The 17,192-nt window shown below is 37.4% G+C and overlaps 1 pseudogene; it reads left to right on the forward strand.

Moving 5' to 3' along the window:
- The window catches only part of LOC114621458, a 31,691-nt pseudogene extending 15,025 nt beyond the window's left edge, over positions 1–16,666 (forward strand).
- The last annotated feature ends 526 nt before the right edge of the window (positions 16,667–17,192 follow it).

A 17,192-nucleotide genomic window follows, 5' to 3' on the forward strand; every position in this document is an offset into this window, starting at 1 on the left:
GTGGAGAAAGAAGAACACTCCTCCATTGTTGGTGGGGCTGCAAGCTGATACAACCACTCTGGAAATCAGTTTGGCAGTTCTTCAGAAAATTGGACATAGTATTACCTGAGGACACAGTTATACCACTTCTTGGCATATATTCAAAAGATGTTTCAACATATAATAAGGACACATGCTCCACTATGCTCATAGGATCCTTATTTATAATAGCCAGAAGCTGGAAAGAATCCAGATGTCCTTCAACAGAGGAATAGATACAGAAAATGTGATCATTTACACAATGGAGTATTACTCAGCTATTAAAAACAATGAATTCGGCAGTACATTGAGCTCCATAGAGACAGCGCCGGGGCAAGCGAGAGCCGGACGGGCACTAGGCGACTCTGTGCCTCGCGGAGGAAAATCAACTAAACATGGGCAAAGGAGATCCTAAGAAGCCGAGAGGCAAAATGTCCTCATATGCATTCTTTGTGCAAACCTGCCGGGAGGAGCACAAGAAGAAGCACCCAGATGCTTCTGTCAACTTCTCAGAGTTCTCCAAGAAGTGCTCAGAGAGGTGGAAGACTATGTCTGCTAAAGAAAAGGGGAAATTTGAAGATATGGCAAAGGCTGACAAGGCTCGTTATGAAAGAGAAATGAAAACCTACATCCCTCCCAAAGGGGAGACCAAAAAGAAGTTCAAGGACCCCAATGCACCCAAGAGGCCTCCTTCAGCCTTCTTCTTGTTCTGTTCTGAGTACCGCCCAAAAATCAAAGGCGGACATCCTGGCTTATCCATTGGTGATGTTGCAAAGAAGCTAGGAGAGATGTGGAACAACACTGCAGCGGATGACAAGCAGCCCTACGAGAAGAAGGCTGCCAAGCTGAAGGAGAAGTATGAGAAGGATATTGCTGCCTACAGAGCTAAAGGAAAACCTGATGCAGCAAAAAAGGGGGTAGTCAAGGCTGAAAAGAGCAAGAAAAAGAAGGAAGAGGAAGATGATGAGGAAGATGAAGAAGATGAGGAAGAGGAGGAAGAAGAGGAAGACGAAGATGAAGAAGAAGATGATGATGATGAATAAGTTGGTTCTAGCGCAGTTTTTTTCTTGTCTATAAAGCATTTAACCCCCCTGTACACAACTCACTCCTTTTAAAGAAAAAAATTGAAATGTAAGGCTGTGTAAGATTTGTTTTTAAACTGTACAGTGTCTTTTTTTGTATAGTTAACACACTACCGAATGTGTCTTTAGATAGCCCTGTCCTGGTGGTATTTTCAATAGCCACTAACCTTGCCTGGTACAGTCTGGGGGTTGTAAATTGGCATGGAAATTTAAAGCAGGTTCTTGTTGGTGCACAGCACAAATTAGTTATATATGGGGACAGTAGTTTGGTTTTTGTTTTTCTTTTCTTTTGGTTTTATTTTTGGGTTTTTTTTTCCATCTTCAGTTGTCTCTGATGCAGCTTATACGAAGATAATTGTTGTTCTGTTAACTGAATACCACTCTGTAATTGCAAAAAAAAAAATTGCGGCTGTTTTGTTGACATTCTGAATGCTTCTAAGTAAATACAATTTTTTTTTATTAAAAAAAAAAAAACAAAAAAAAACAATGAATTCATGAAATTCTTAGGCAAATGGATGGAACTAGAAAATATCATCCTGAGTGAGGTAACCCAATCACAAAAGAACACACATAGTATGCACTGATTGATAAGTGAATATTAGCCCAAAAGCTCACAATACCCAAGATACAACTCACAGACTACGTGGAGCTCATGAAGAAGGAAGGCCAAAGTGTGGGTGCTTCAGTCCTTCTTAGAAGGAGTAACAAAATACTCACGGGAGCAAATATGGAGACAAAGTGTGGAACAGAAACTGAAGGGGGGCCGTCTGGGGACTGCCCCACCTTGGTTTTCCATCCCACATGCAGTCACCAAAGGCAGATGCTATTGTGGATACCAGGAAGTGCATGTTGAAAGGAGCCTGATATAGCTGTCTCCTTTGAGGCTCTACCAGAGCCTAACATATACAGAGGCAGATGGTCTCAGCTAACCATTGAACTAATCAAGAAGTTCCCAATGGAGGAGTTAGAAGACTGAAGGAGCTGAAAGGGTTTGCAGCCCTATGGGAGAGCAACAATACCAACCAACCAGAGCTCCCAGGGTCTAAACCACCAGCCTGGGAGCACACAGGGAGGGACCCATGGCTCAAGCTGTATATGTAAGGGAGGATGGACGTTTTCAGCATTGGTGGGAGAGGAGGTCCTTGATCCCATGAAACTTGGATGCCCCAGTGTGGGGTAATTTGAGGGCGGGGAGGTGGGAGTGAGTGGGTGGGTGGGGGCACATCCTCATAGAATCAGGAGTAGGGGAGATGGGATAGGGAGTGTCTGTGGGGAGAAATGGGGAAAGGAAATAACATATGAAATGTAAATAAATAAAATTTCCAATAAAAAAAAAACTTCAGAGTTTCTGGTCACAGAAAGTACTAGATGTAAGTATTTAAGTTTTCTGTTCTAGTCCCCTGCTGCTGTAAACAGGAGTCAATTGCAAGAAGCCATCAGCTCTGGTCCCAGAATAGTAAAAGAGTGTTAATTACCATCAGCTTTTGGTCCAGTCATTTTTGCTGGCTCACTCAGTTTACCTGGATGCTAAAGATGGTCTTTGTCAAGGCTTGATTTCCCTACTGTTGTTGAGTTAGACAGCTGCTGGTTGCCAACAACACATGAGTCTCATTATTGCACTTTTACAAATTTATAGATATATTTTTTCATTGTTGTAGATCAACTGTTTAATTGCATCTCTTGCTTGGCAGCTGGAAAAGTATTTTCTGGTATGATGGAAGCTAGACTGCAAGAAGGAAACTTTCAGATTAGATACAGCTCAAACCATCTGTGTGTCTGAAGTATGGCATTTCTTCAGCAATAGGTCTCTATCCAAGAAGTAATCAAGGGCTATAGACAATCTCTATTGTTTTAGGAGTCATTCTAACTTCCCTGATGGACTATTCAATGGGAGCTTTCTCATGCCTGGTACTTGGGTACTCTGATAGTCTACGGTTTTGTGGGGATCATTATCACCCAAGTGGCATAACTTCCTGATAGGTAGGTTGGTAAGTAGGTAATTAAATAGGTGATAGATGATCAAGAAAGATGTATATACACATATGAGTTTTTTTAATTTTAGATAAATATAAATAATATGATTCCTTGGGGCTTTATCAAACAGTCTTGGTGTTATTTGTTCCTCATCTGTCTTTCACCTGCTGTATTGCCCTCCTGACCCTCCTCCCTAGTTGAAACACCTCAATGTTTTCTCATTTCCTTTTTCATCTCAACTGTATCCTGCTATTTCTTCTCACTCCCCTCCTGCCATATCTAGGGTCCTTTTATATTCTTCTGGTTTTAGTCATTACTCCATGTTGTCTGCTCACATATGAAGATGTGGAGCTAGAAACCACACATGAGCAAGAACATTGTGTTTCTGGGTCTGGTATGTCTGAGTTTGGTCAAATGAGTCATATTAGCAAACTCAGTACTTATTTAAAAGTTATCAAACCACATCTAGAATTGTACTTATAACCCTTTGTTTTTCATCAAGTATATATAAAGCACCTTTATATTGTTAAAAGAAAAACTACTTACACTGAAGAGGATAATATTCAGTATGCAGTCCCTTCATGTGCTTTCTATATATTGTTGACTAGACTTACAGGAATGGAGAGACAATTATTATATCAGTACATAATAATGTACATAATAATATGTCAGTATAGAGGCTTCTGTACATGTATTTGAGCTTTTTGCTGTTAGGCAGGAATATTTTTGAACCACATATTAATATTTATACTTGGTATTTAAATGTCTTCTTGTACAAGATATTTTTCTAGTAACTCCTGGGAGACTTGTAACTACTTTATGTTTATGAGAAAGGCATTAGTATATGTGAGTTTTAACAGGTAAAGAGCCTGGAGCTGAGAGAGGCACAGAAGGTGGCTCCAGGCCACATAGTTACAGGTTTGGAGTAGGTTGTCTCACTCTTAGGCTTGTACTCTTAGCACTACACCAAATGCTAGCAGTTTCTACTGATTTGTTTTTGCTATTTTAGTTCTAAGTGTTATTGGTGTACTTAATTATATGCTTGGAATACACAATTTATAGAATTTGTCCTTTTCATTATAGGTTGGCATTTATCTTAGTATTGAGTGAGGAGTAAATGACATGCTACCTTTTATTTCACAAACTTCATATGTCTAGTCTGTAAATTATAGTTCCTTGAGTATGTTAACTCTGAATGTATATGAAGACATGTTTTCTTTATTGGCACTCTTAACAGGGATAAAATGATTCTATCAGAATCAATGAAAAGTTATGGACTTATAGAAAGGCAAATTGAAGGTAATATTTTATAAATGCTTAAACTTATACAGTTTCATAATTTTTTTATTTTATCTTTCATCCTAGTCATATGTCCCTTGTTACTTGCTGTTTCTCCTGGCCACTTGCTCATAGTACATCTCTTCTTGTAGAGCGTTCCCCCTTTTGTGTGTGCTTTCTTCCTCTTTCATTTCTATCTGTGATCATGAATCACATGATCACATGTAAGTAAAAACCCACTTACCTCTATCTACTTCCAATCATAGGCCTTAGCCTTTTATTGACCAATTAACTTGTGAAGCAAGGTTACAGAGTGTGACTTGGTGTATGTGAGGCTCTCCTTGTTGTGGGCAACCAGATCTTCAGTTTTTAGCATTTGAATACACAACAGCACAGATCAACCCCAACACAGACATTGTAAACATATAGTGCACATGCAATCAAAACACTCAAACACATAAAATAAAAACAAATATTCTTAAAAGATAAATGCTGTTTTGATTTGGTTGTTGCTCCCATAAAGTTTAGAGAGTTCAAGGACAGAACACATTATGAATCATTCAGATGTGTGGTAATACATGACAGTCCACTTATGTTGTAGTAAGTCTACAAATTGGTTTATCTCAGGAAAGTTAGAAATACTGTGCAACCTTAAAAGATGAATAGGACTTATTTGAGTGAAGAAAGAAAATATTGATCATTTGAGATGGCAATAGTTTATTAACATGAGAATTAAAACTGGAGAGTATCATCACTAATTTGGCAGAGGTCCTGCTTGGAGTGCTAAAGCCTTGGACATTTTTAGTATTAACCAGGGAATTGTTAAAATATTTTATAATGAGATAAATGATAATGCAGCTTAAATGTGTACTCAATAAAAATTAGATTGCTAATGAAAGAAAGTGAAATGGACAGTTTAGAAACATCTTTACCTGCTATAATTGACAAAACTTGGTGATTGAAGGCAAAGAAAAGGTGATGAGATACTCAGTTACTTTCAACCAATAAAAATGAATAGAAGAGGAAAACCAAGTAGTGGGAGGGTGTGGCACAGTTGTGGAGCATCTGTCTATCCACCAAGACCTGGGTTTGATCCCTGATGTCACACATGAAAGAGAAAAGGCATGTTTTAGAGAGGAAATGATGTATCTGTAAGTGGCTATTACCCATGTTTATTCAGACACCACAGCCCAAGTGCCTGGTTGCAAGGGTTTGATACTGGAAGCTATTGTTTTGTCTTTCCTTTGGGAGATTCATTAAAATTAATATTGTAGACTATGAATCCAATTAGTGTATAGAAATGTATATAAAATATATAATGGTGGATACTTGTATCTATTTCAGAGTTCATAAAATCCCATTCAACTTTAGAATATGAAAATATTTTTGAAACTGAGCCAGGTAAGCAGCCATTCATTTAAATATCACCCCATTAACACCTCCTAAAGGTTCCATAACCTTCCCAATTACTACCAAATGAGGACCAAGTGTTCATGTTACTGGGCCTGTGGGAACATTCTCATTCATACCAAGATAGTTAAGAAATCTGCATTCTTGATGCTTTTTTTTTTTCGAGATTTTGTCTCTTGTTTGTTCATTTTCGAGAGTGTCAGGTATCCCAGGTTGGTTTCAAAAAACAGCTCACTGTCTTTGAAGCTCTTTCTGCTGTCTGTACTAGTAATGACTGCAGGAGTCTTCATATGCAGTATACAAGCACCTGCATGGGGACCTATTGTGGTTTTTGGTAGCAAAGGCTGTTTGGATTCTCAGGTGTGTGTGTGTGTGTGTGTGTGTGTGTGTGTGTGTGTGTGTGTATTTCTCACCCAAAGGAAGCTGTAGCAGGGAGATAGATGTTGGTGACAAATATAGCTTGCAATGTGATCATAATAACAGTAGCACCAGCACTGAAGCATGTTATCTATAAGATGTATATAGATTTGGGTTCCATACCACAGGTTCTTATGGGCTAGCTGGGTCTGTGAGATCCAGATGCTGCTGTATTCTGAGCTACTGCTTTCTCAGCAACCTCAGTGGGGATGTTCCTGCAGCATCTGAAGCTCTGGTGTCTGCATTGCAGGTTTTGTCAGACTGGCCCCAAAGCTGGGCTCTTGTATGTAAGCACATGTGCAGCAGAAGTTGCATCAGATCATTGGGCTGTAAACTTGAGTGATCTGGTAGCAGCTTTTATATTTGAGTCCTAGACATCCAAAGTGGCACTGAAGCTTGGGTTGCAGTGTTAGTCATTATCACTTCACATTACTCTTTCATTTGTCCTTTGTCTCTTAGGCATTTGTCAGTTAGGCATGTATTATACTTGTTTTTATTATGCCATTAGACATATATTATACCTGGTTTTTTTTTTTAACTGTTTCACAGATTTTGAATGCTCAATTACATTTTTACCTGATTTGCTTCTCAGTTTGGGGAGTTTCTGATGACATTTTCATTCTGACTGACTTTTTTTCAAGCAAGTTGCTTTAATAGTCTACAAAATACTCTTAAGAATTATTTAAAAATATGAAGGTTGTTTTCCAAAGGATTCCAAGTATTAAATCACATTTTTTATCCTTACAGTAGCCATATTTATTAGACATATTTATTAGACATCAGTGTAACATTACCTGCTTATTATGATTATTAAAATAGCCATTCCTGGTCCTGAAGATCCAAACCAGCAGGATCTCCATGACGCAGGGCAACAACAGAATATCCAAGAGAAATCCCTGTGAGGATCCAGTGTTTATAGTGTAGCAGAAGCCATAGGCCTTGGAACAGACTGATGACTTATTCCAATGAACATCGCAAATAAAGATGAGTGGATAAACAGCTATAGTGTCTGATACACTGTGACACACTTCAACTCCCACAACAAGATGGTTTTTATTTGTTTTGTTTGTGTTTGTTTATATTCTATCTTATTTTTTTCTTTTGGAAGGAGGTTGCTAGGGTGGAGGAGTATGGGGAGATGAGTGGGATTGGGATACATGATGTGAAATTCACAAATAATCAATAAAAAAATTAAAATAAGATCCCACATAGATTAGAACACATGGTGTGATTGGCACAATGCAAGTGCTCCTGAAGGAGTAACTGATTATTCTGTATTTTATTCTTTTCTTTTTTTTTCCAAGACAGGGTTTATTTTGTGTAGCTTTGGCTGTCCAGTAACTAGCTCTGTAGACAGGCTGGACCCAAACTCTTAGAGAGTTTGCCTGGCTCTGCAATTGCTGGGATTAAAGGTGTTTGCCACTACTGATTCATTGATTGATTGATTGCTTGATTGATTGATTTTATATATGTGAGTACACTCTTGCTCTCTTCAGACACACCAGAAGAGGACATCAGATTCCATTGCAGATAGCTGTGAGCCACCATGTGGTTGCTGGGACTTGAACTCAGGACCTCTGGAAGAGCAGTCAGTGCTCTTAACCTCTGAGCCATCTCTCCAGCCTCCTTATTTATTTTATTTTTTTAAGATTTACTTATTCATGTATTTTATGTATATATGTATATGAGTGCTCTGTCTTTATACATATCAGAAGAGGTAATCTAATCTCATTAAAGATGGTTCTGAGCCACCATATGGTTGCTGAGAATTGAACTAAGAACCTGTGGAAGAGTAGTCAGTGCTCCTAACCTCTGAGCCATCTCTCCAGCCCTGCGTCATTTTTTTTTAAATTTTATTTTATTTACTTTTTACTTACTGTCTGTATCAGTCACAAGGCATTTGTTGCTACAGTAGAGCTTTAGCATTTCTTTTTATTTTTTTATTAGAATTTCTTCTTATATTATCCATCTGCTCTTGTATGTTGCCTATTTTTCCCTAGGTAATAAATACTGTTAATTAATTGTTCAAAATTTCTTCCTGATAACTTAAAAATATCTACTATATCTGAAATTTTGTGCTCATAGTTGCCTATTTCTTCAGAATGTGGTCCCCCACCCACCCCATCCTTTGGGTATGCCTTATATCATAGGTATTTTCTATTGTAATTTCTCTATTTGAAATTTCAATTTTCAAATAGAAATTTCTATTTGAAATAGAAGATTGAAATTTTCTATTGAAAGCCAGAGATTATATACAGGAAAAAGTAAAATAAAGTAAATGCGATTGAAAGAAACATGTCATCTCCTTGTGATTATTTAGTTTTCTCATGCATATCAGTGAATTGTATGGTCATCGAACTTCAGCCATTATAACAGCTTTATTTATTCAGAAATAGGAACTCCTGCTTCAATGACTATTCGGATGACTATGATGATGAAAATATTTGAAAATCAGACAACTATGTTAGAAAAGTAAGCTTTGGAAATATTACTTATTTTCTACTTATAAAATTGAGTACATAGGATAGAAATATTGGGAGCATACATAAGAAATAAGGTCTTCATCATAAGCTAATCTCTTATTACTCATTACTTTATTGATTAAGTTATTCACTTTATGACCTGATCAAAGCTCCCCTTCCTCCTCTTCCCTTCCCTCATCCCTCCATCCCCTTTTCCTCAAAGAAGAGGAGGAGGTAAATTGATACCAACCAACCCTGATACATCAAGTCCCGGCAGGACTAAGTGCATCCTTTCCCACTGAGGCCAGAGAAGGCAGTCCAGCTATGGGAAAGGGATCCAAAGCAGTCAGAAGAGTCAGAGACAGTTCCCTATTCTAATTGTTAGGGGACCCACATAAAGAACAAGCTACAAATGTATAGAGGGCTCATTGGTTGATGGTTCAGTCTCTGTGAACCCCCATGGGCCCAAGTTAGTTTAGTCTGTAGGTCTTTTGTGGTGTCCTTGATCCATCAGGCTTCCTCAATCCTCCTCTCAACTCTTCCACAAGACTCCCTGAGTTCCACCTACTGTTTGTCTATGGGTCTCTACATCTGTTTCACTAAGCTGCTAGATGATGGTTCTCAGAAGACAGTTATGCTAGATCCCTGCCTGCAGTTTATTATCATTATCATTAATAATGTTAGGGTTGGTTCTTTCCTATGATGTGGGTCTCAAGTTGGGCCAGTCATTAGTTGGCCATTCCCCGGATGTCTGCTCCATTTTTATCCATGCACTTCCTATAGGCAGGACAAATTTTGGGTCCAAGGTTTTGTAGATGGGCTGGCATTTTCCTCCTACAATTGAAAGTCTGAACTGGCTACAGGAAGTGGAGTCTTCAGGCTCAATATCCCCAGCTGGTACATGGCTCAGCTAAGGTCACTCCCATAGTCTCCTGGGCACCTTCCATATTCCTTATATACTCTGCCACTGATTTCTGTTTTCTCTCTCAGCCTCCCCCAACCTTTCAAAAAAAGAAAAGGGAAATAGGATAGATAAGAATATGGATGGAGGCAGCTGGAATGGGGGGATCAAGTCAGGAAGTAGAGGGGAGAAAGGATTGTTGGAGGGAATATGGGTAGAGATGGCTAAAATCAAGGGGTATTTGAGGAGCTATCTCCAATAGAGTGACACAAGGTGTATCAACCATTCCAGAGGAGACCTCTTATTCAGGAGTATAATGAACTCCACAGCTTTTTGTTCGTTTGTGCTTCTAATTAGTTACAATTTGATGGGGTTTTTGGTTCATTTCTTTTGTTTTGTTTTGTTTTTAATCAATGTTGTTTTATTTTGTTTTCTTAGTTTTGGAGTTTCATTGTATTGTTTTTTGTTTGTTTTTCCAGAAAGAACTTATTTTTGAGTGGGTGGGAGGAAGGGTCTGAAAGGACTTAGAGGAGGAAAAGAATATGGTCAAAGTATATTTCAATTTAAAATTGTTTAAATAATAAAAATATAATTTAAAGGTAAAACAGCTGACCTCATATGTGTATGTATACATTTGTCTTAGTTTGGATTTTATTGTTATGAAGAGACATCATGACCATGGCAACTCTTATAAAGGACCACAATTCATTGGGGCTAGCTTAAGTTTCAGAGGTTTAGTCCATTATTGTCATAATAAGAAGCATGGCAGCATCTAGGCAGACATGGTACTGGAGAAAAAGCAAAAAGTTCTACATCTTGATCTGCAGGCAGAAGATGGGGACTGTGTGCCATACTGGGTGTAGCATGGGCACAGGAGACTTCAAAGCCCACCCCCACAGTGACATACTTCCTCTAACAAGGCTACACCTACTAATAGTGCCCCTTCCTATAGACTAAGTATTCAACCTCATGAGTCTATGAGAGGGGGGAGGAATACATATTCAAGCCACCACATTTCACTCCCTGGCCCCCATGTACTTATAGCCATGACATAATGCAAAATTCATTTAGTCCAACTTCATAAGTCCCCATGGTCTATCATGGCTACAACAATATTTAGAAGTCCAAAGTTCAGGCTTGCTGCCACAGAGCCATGAGCCTGACCTGGATAGAAGTCCAAAGTTCAAAGTTTCAACTTAAACTATAACCCCATATAATATAAAAATTAAAAAAACAAATCATATAAGATATACAGAGGGTATAGGTATATATATAACCATTCCAAACTGTAGGCAAGGAAGCATAGTAAGGAAATACTGGACCAAAGCAAGACTGAAATCCAGCTGGAGAAACTCCAAACTGCATCTCCTGTCTGATGTAAAAATTCTCCTCAGATCTCCAACTTCTTTCAGCTTTGTTGAGTGCAACACATTTTTTTTTCTCTTGAGCTATTTTCCTTCTTTGTTAGCAGCTTTCCTTGGAAGGTATCCCATGACACAGGCAAATCTAACCTCTTGAGGTGCCCAAGAAAACACTGCCTTCACCTTTACAGCTTCACACAACAATCTCTCCTGGCCTTCATGCAGGGCCTCAGTGGCTTTTCTCAGTTGCTGAGGGAGATTCCATAACTGCTTTCTTCTATACTTGATTCTAAAGCACAGGAGTAGGTTGTGAGACCAGGAAGAGTGGACTTGTTAAAAATCTTTTTTTAAAACGTAAATGTAAAACATAATAGCTTTCACAACAGAAAATATGTATATATTTAATATAGTTACTTTTGATCTGTTTTTCAGGACTTTAAATGATCAGAGTATAATTGAGTCTGTAAGTATAACATTCTTAATTGGATATTGCATTTTGCCCTTGAATTTTGAGGAGACTCTAGAATTGGCCACTTTCACTCCTTGTAATCAGAGATAAACACTTACTCAGTTTACCCAGGTTGTGAACTAGAAGAAATTGCATGTTCTTTTCATTTTATCGACATCATGATCATTCAGAAACACTTCTGAAGTATTAAGCTGGAATCTATTTCTTATCTAGATATAGCTAACCCAGTGTCAGCTTAGAAGTTAATCCCAATGGGTCATTCTTTTTTCATGCTTTAGTGAAGTTAGTCTTAAATTAATATCTAAGTATTGAATTACTTCAGTACTTAGTTATTGAAGTTGTTTATTGAGATGCTTAATTTTAACTGGTATTATTACATTTGTCTTTAGAAATGTAAAGAGATGGAAACTGCTTATCAAAATCTATTATTGGAGAAAACCCTGCTGGAAGGTGAAATACAAAAGCTGAGAGAAATAGAGGTTGGTACATGTAACTGATAAAAAATGACATACAGTATCAAATAAGGCCCAGTATCACACAGAAGGGACTCAAAGTGACATTTACTTGCTTTATGACACATTTTATGGTCATAACATATAGAGATTCTGATTTTAAAAACATAAATTAATGTTCTAAATTTCCATATTAACTGTCAAACCCAGAAGGATGAAAACAGAAACAGCTTAATTACTGTAAAATACATTATTTTTTTATTTTAACTTTTCTTTTTATTTATTATTCTCCCATGAAGTATATCCCAACTGCAGCCTCCCTTCCCTCTACTCTTTCTAGTCCCTCCCCCACCTTCCCTCTTCCCCAGAGCCCTGCTCTTCTGTTTCCCTTCAGAAAAGAACATGCCTCCCAGGGATGTCAACCAAACATGGCAAGAAAAGATGCAATAAGACTGGGTAGGCATAAGCCTTCATATCAAGGCTCGACAACAAACCATCATATTGATTTCCATAGTGGATGTATGTGTTTGCACTCTCACCAGCAATGGAGCAGTATTCATCTTTCTCCTCACCAGCACAAGCTGTCACTGTATTATTGACAAGTGTAAGATAGAATCTCAAAGTCATTTTGATTTGCATTTCCCTAATAGATAAGGATATTGAACATGGCCTTTTTGGAAATGGTACAACACAGTGTTGGACAAAAGCCAAAAACTGATAATCCTTGGCCTTATAATTTTATTACTTGTGCTTAAATACAGATGAGATAAGTCTCTTGGGACCTTGCCTCTCAGAACTTACCCATAGCAGACCATGAAAAGATGGTAGGTCATCTCTTGGGAAATAACCTGCTTGCCTTAGCCTTTACTAGATGGCTCCTGACAGTGTCTTTTGCCTTACAGAAGCTTTTCAGTTACATGAGGTCCCATTTATTAATTGTTGATTCTAGTGCCTGCACTATCTGTCTTCTGTTTAGGAAGTTGTCTTCAATGACAATGCTTTCAAGGATATTTCCTACTTTTTCTTCTATCAAGTTCAGTGTGTCTGGTTTTAGTTAAGATTATGTCTGGTTTATGTTTAATACACTTAGACTTGAGTTTTGTGCGGGGTGATAAATATGGATCTATTTGCATTCTTCTACATGCAGACATCCAGTTTGACCAACACCATTTGTTGGAAATCCTTTTTTTGTTTCTAATGTGTATTTCTGGCTTTTTTTTGTTAAAAAGAAAACAAGTGTCCATAGGTGAGTGGATTGATTTCATTGATTAATATGACCTCTTTTATGCTAACACTATGCAGTTTTTATTGCCATGGTTCTGTAGGAGAGCTTTAAATCAGGGATGGTGAGTTGAATCTGGAAGTTCTTTTATTTTTCAAAATTGTTTTAGCTATCCTGACTTTTTTGTTTTTATATATGAAATTGAGTCTTTTCCTTTCAAAGTCACAAAGAACTGTGTTGAAATTTTGATGGGGATTGCATTGAATCTGTAGATGGCTTTTTGTAGGATGACCATTTTCACTATATTAATCCTATCAATTCCTGAGCACGGACAATCTTTTCATCTTCTGATATCTTCTCAATTTCATGAAAGACATTTACATGGCAAATATTTAACTTTGTAAATTTGTTAGTGAATGAGAGAGTCAAAGTTTTTGTCTCCCCTCCAACTCTTGAATCTGAAGACTGAACCCAAGGCCTTGGAATTGTTAGGCAAAATATACCACTACACTAAATGCACAAACCTCTAGTATTTTAAATGCATTTTATGTTCTTTATAACTAGTTAATTATACCAACTGTAATTGTAATTATTTAACTATACTAACTAGTGTGAGTAGAAATAAATTCAGTACCAATAATATAAGAAAATCTGCTTTCCTTTATGTTTTCTCTTCTTACCATTTTACTCATGTTATAAATCCAAACTACAGGCAAGAGTCAGATAAAAGTAAATTGTTATGAGTCAGTTAAATCATTATATGTATAGTTGAAGGAAAATACTCTTCTTTGGTTTTGTTTTTGTTTTGAGATATTTTTCCTATACTGTACTGAGGGCTAGTCAAGAACTCACTTCAACCCACTTGCCTTAATCTCCCAAGTGCTGAAATATCATGCATTGAACATTGTGTCACATGGAACACTCTTGAACCCATTTTTGTTGGTTACTTGATATTTATTTGATACTAGAGGAGAAAGCAGAAATTATTTTCTCTTAATAACCTCTCATTATTAAGTATTTACTGTCTACACTATATATGAGTTTCATAGGAAACATCTTCAAAAGCACACTAGGTTATTTGGGGGATATAATAGTTCTCATTAAAATTCATTACTATGCTTTCATATTTCTGCATTTTTTTATCACTGATGTTTTTGTTTTGACACGGTGTCTTCTCTACAGCCTGGCCATAAACTTACTGTGTAGTTGAAAATGATTGTAAATCTCTGATTGTCCCGTCTTCACATCCTAAGTACTGGATTTATAGATCTGCACCACTATTTTTGTTTGTTTGTTTGTTTGTTTTAAACAAGGTTCCTTTGTGTAGCCATAGCTGTCTTGGGACTTGCTCTGCAGACCAGGCTGCCTTTGAACTCACAGAGATCTGCGTGCCTCTGCCTCCTAAGTGCTGAGATTAAAGGTGAGAGATTAAAGGTTTTATTTTCAAGGAATTATTTCACCTTATGTTTAACTTGTGATAAATTTACCACTACAGTACATTTTGTATATTGAGATTTTTTAGTATAAAATAATAATATATTGCCTTTGTCTTTATTATCTATATTCTTAATAATTGTTAAAATTACTTCTCTACATTCATATATAAAGCAATCTGGTTCTGTAGAGTTGTTCAAGAATATTTTGTACAGGCATGGTGATATATATACCTACAATTCTATCATTTGAGAAGCTGAGGCAGGAGGATCATGAGCTTATATCCAGTGTAGAACATTTAGAACCTTTTGCAGAAAGGCTTTAAAACATGTTCAGTTATATGATAATGACGGTTTTAGATGCAAATTTCTTCCAATTGCTAGATGGAGGTAACATATTCTTGGTCAAATCATGCCAAGCCAGCACAGATCTCATGTGAAATGCTTTTATTGACAGAGGCCACTCTAAGGCGGGGGGGGGGGAGTGAGGAGAAGAAGTGAGGAAGAGAGAGTGAACTATGGGTTGGGGTCCATGTCTTTTAGCTGGTCCCTGACATAGGTAACACAGGTGATCCAGCTAACACAGGTGATACAGGTAGCACAGATAACAGATGCGCAGAGGTTGTGCGATGTGTGACATGGCAACTGATGCAAGAGGGTCATTGTCATCATTGTTGGGTTCAGAAGCTGTCTGTAAAGAGCTTCTGGCTGTCCATGGACAGTCCTAATGCTAACACCAACTATGTTACACAATTTAAGTGTAATTTGAACTTTGCTTCTCTATTTGTGTCATTACATCGGAACAAACACAAGTTGAAGGTAGCTTTGCCAGTGTCTTAGTTAAGGTTTTCTTGCTATGAAGAGACATCATAACCACAGCAACTCCTACAAGGGAAAACATTTTAATTGGGATTGGCTTACAGTTTCAGAGGTTTAGTCCATTATCATCATGGTGGAAAGCATGGTAGCATGTAGGCAGATATTGCTCTGGAGAAGGAACTGAGAATTCTACATCTGGATCTGCAGGCAGCAGAAGGAGATTGTGTGCCATATTGGGTGTAATTTAACCTTAGGAGACCTCAAAACTCACCCTCATAGCAACACATTTTCCCCAACAAGGCCACACCTCCTAATAGTGCCACTTCCTATGGGCCAAGCATTCAAATATATGAGTATACTGGGGCCATAACTATTCACACCATTATAGCCAGCTCAATGATTCTCAACATACAGAGTCTCACACAAGCCACACTGGTGTTTCAACTTTCTTTGCACTTTCATATGAACCTGTTTTCACTTTAGTTTCAACCTCTACATATGAGTTTTCTCACTTGTGTATTCAGAATCATTCACCTAAGTTTTTAAATGTATCACTTATGATATTTTTGTATGATATCATCCTAATGAATTTCTACATGTCCGAGTTGACTTTCAGGAGCCATAGAACACACCATAGCAAAACTGAAAAGCCATCAGAGGAAATTAATTATTTCAGTGTGTGAAATTACTCAAAGTGTATGTATACAGAAGATAGAGAAAGATCATTAGTAAAGTGCTCACTGTAGAAGCAAAAGGAGCTGGACACAGATCACCAGAACCCACATAAAAAAAAAACTGGGTGCAATCACGCATCCAGTAACCCCAGTACTGGGAAATAGAGATAGTCAGAGCCCAAGAACTTTCTGACCAGCCAGTCTACCCAAAATGGTTAAGTCCATGTTAAATGAGAGACTCTGTTTCTAAAGGTAATATGGAAAGTAATAGAGGAAAACCTCCGAGCTCTCCACATGTGCATATGCAAGTATCCCCACCCCCAACCTTTTAAGTACAACCAGCCTAGGTATATCATTAGTTTTGCTTTGCTTTGGCTCAGATAAATTCCCCTGAAAAAGTAGAGTACTCTCAGAGTAAAGGGGAAATCTGAGCAGCATATATTGTCATGAACCTCTTATAACTTATGCTATCCTTATTTTGACATGTTCAAAATTTTAGAGACCAAAGTCTGCAGGCAATGAAGAGCGAACTATGAAGTCTGGAAAATCAGAAAAGAAAAAAGATAAAGATTCAGAAAGGTGAAGCATGAAGACATGTGATACTTTCCTTCCTCAAGTTGTAAAAATGTACCTAAGTCACAGGTTTTTTAATAAAATTAACAAATATATAGTTTTGAATCATACCAGGATATGATTGGGAAAGGTCAAAAAGGAAAAAATAAGGAACTGTTACAGGATTAGAGGTGATGAGTGAACTGCAAAAGGTAAGGGGTTCTACTATTACTACTTATTATATTACATACAAACTACTTAAAATAGTCATTAAATCCCTATGGCTTAAGTGATAAACTAACTTTTCTCAGGCCAACTTTTCAATGTTACTATTAAAATGTAAAGTGACTGAGATTTTGAAAGCGCATTTGTCATATTTCTTCCCTGAACACTTTTCTTCTTTGGAGAACTTCTACAGCTGATAAAGAACTTGCACAAAGTGGCAAGATATAAAATTAACCCAAACAAATCAGAATCCTTCCTTTATACATATGATAAATAGGGAAACAACAACCTTCACAATAGTCACAAATAATATGAAATATCTTAGTGTAACTCTAACCAAACGAGTGAAAGATCTGTATGACCAGAACTTCAAGTCTCTGAACAAAGAAATCAAAGAAGACCTCAGAAAATGGAAAGTTCTCCCATGCTCACAGATTGGTAGG

Source organism: Grammomys surdaster, unplaced genomic scaffold (genome assembly GCF_004785775.1).
Source record: "Grammomys surdaster isolate TR1022 unplaced genomic scaffold, NIH_TR_1.0 177, whole genome shotgun sequence".
In the NCBI taxonomy this organism is placed as follows: Eukaryota; Metazoa; Chordata; class Mammalia; order Rodentia; family Muridae; genus Grammomys; species Grammomys surdaster.